The sequence below is a fragment of the Acomys minous genome (genome assembly GCF_964271855.1).
Source record: "Acomys minous genome assembly, chromosome: 5".
Taxonomy (NCBI): Eukaryota; Metazoa; Chordata; class Mammalia; order Rodentia; family Muridae; genus Acomys; species Acomys minous.
Window position 1 is genome coordinate 40,422,250 of NC_140494.1, and position 2,102 is coordinate 40,424,351.

Genomic DNA, 2,102 nt, shown 5'->3' on the forward strand with positions numbered 1-2,102 from the left:
ACAGGTGAGTATATCCACCACAAATGGGAACTGTCTTGTTGAAGGAGGGTGGCTATGGCTGGGTAACAGAGATGATAGTGTGAGTTGACTCCGAGCAAAAAAATGTCCACATATGAAGGTTTCACAATGAAGCGCATTTTGTACACCAATAGAAATTACACACAGTTATGTCACTTGTTCACTCAACATCAGGAGGGTAAGTTCTTCCTCTTTCTGAAAAGTGTCTTTACTTTTATTTTTATTATTTTTTAGTTTGAGTTAACAAGTTTATTTTTTTCAAAAGCATATATAGACAATAAACAAAGTAAACATGTAAAAGGTTGTAACTGTCCCAGATGCTGCTCCGTAAGTCTGTGCACTTCCGTTTGGTAATCTTCATCTTCACCAGAATCCACTACTTTTCATCTGTTGGATTTAACTGTTGTCCTCTTCTCTGTCTGCTGGCTGACTTTCTCAAGTATCTCTACTAACCCTCAGCCGTCCATACCGCGCCATCTGTATGAGGTAATTTTCTACTGCTTTAGTTTTCTCAGGCTTAACAAGTGCTAAGTTACTTAACCTGGCCTGGGCTGACTGATCCAGAACTTATGCTAAAATACTGTTTTCCATTATTGCTTCCCTTTGCTTTGCTTCCTGTTGGGCTGTATCACCAGGATCCTAGTGCTTGGCCTGCAGCTCAGCCAGCCTCTGCCTCTTCAGCGCCTGGAAGCTCTTCGTCCACCATGGTGTGGCCACGCCTCATCGCGCAGCCGCACTCGCCCTCCAGTATGCTCCGAGGGAATCTTCTCAGTCCAAGACTCGATTATGAAGTCCGCTCGCAAAGGGTCTTTCTTAATTCCAAATTGTTGTTTGTGATTCCAGAGGGACTTAAGAGATTCTATCCCTTATTTGATAGTAATAAAGCGGCGTGTTTGAATATGCATGGCTCCTCAGCTGGGCTCTGGTTGATAAGGAGCGACTACAGAATGAGTTGTGGCCTCCTCAACATCCATGTCAGAGCTGTAACCTCTAATGTCACTGCAAGAGGAAACAATTCAAGAGATGGTTAAAGTTGAATGAGGTCATAAAAATGGGACAATAACCAAACGTGATGAATGTCCCTGTAAGAAGAGGAAGCGACACCTGTGTTGGTGGCTTGTAAGACAGGGCACAGGGAGAGAGACTGTAAGCCAAGGAGACAGTCCTCAGAGAAACACACCCCGCCAGTAGCCTGGCTCTGCCTTCCAACCTTTAGAATTGTCAGAAACAAATTTCTGTGATTTAGGCAGCCAGTCTACAGTATTTTGTTATGGCCACCACAAGAGACTAATACGAGTTCACTACATTTTATCATTTCTAAGAGGTGATGCCATTTGCTCTTTGTCTCCGTTGCTTTAACTTAGTACAGATAATGCAGGTCGCAGGTTCCTATAACAATTTCAATGCTATCATTTTAAAGCCACTTGTTTGGAAATTTCAAAATATTTAATCTTTGAAAAAAATTTAACGTTTGAGTATTTCATACATGCAAACCATTTACTTTGATCAAAGCCACCTCTTACTTCTCCTCTTTCCACTCCTTCTATATACCCCCCCACCCCGCTTTTTTTCCTTGCTCCCACATGCTCTTTTTGAAATACTCTGAGTCAGTGTGTGCATGAGCATAGGGTCTACCTTCTGGGGTATGGTACCCATCACACCCTTAAAACAAACAAACGAAGAAACCCACACTTCTTGAAATGGAAACTTTTACAGTTCTTCAGTGTGGTTACTTATTCTGGATGCTCGACCCACAGCTGTGTGGGCTTGTGGTTTGGATATATTTTTTCCCCCTGAATTGAATAACTGAGTCATTGATCTTAACCAAAACTCATAAATGCTTTATAGTTCCTATTTTTAAAACGTGGAAACTTTTATTATGATGAATGTACTCATATCTCAGATTTTTTGAAAAAGCTAGTTTATTGCGAAACTTGCAACACCAAATAAACCAATTATCTACTCACTTGGCTGCATATTTAGGAAAAAGGCACCCCGAGTTTCTCTGAAACTTACATTTTGGGTTCTTTATCCTGTTTTTTTTTTTTTCAGCGTTAGTGCTTGAACTTGGGACCTCAGGCATA

At 41.2% G+C, this 2,102-nt stretch overlaps 1 pseudogene across 1 annotated transcript; it reads right to left on the reverse strand.

The window, feature by feature from the left end:
• Positions 1-231: 231 nt before the first annotated feature.
• On the reverse strand, positions 232-842 carry LOC311597641 (programmed cell death protein 5-like; annotated as a pseudogene). The gene has a single exon. The product of its transcript is annotated as a programmed cell death protein 5-like (transcript).
• Positions 843-2,102: the final 1,260 nt, after the last annotated feature.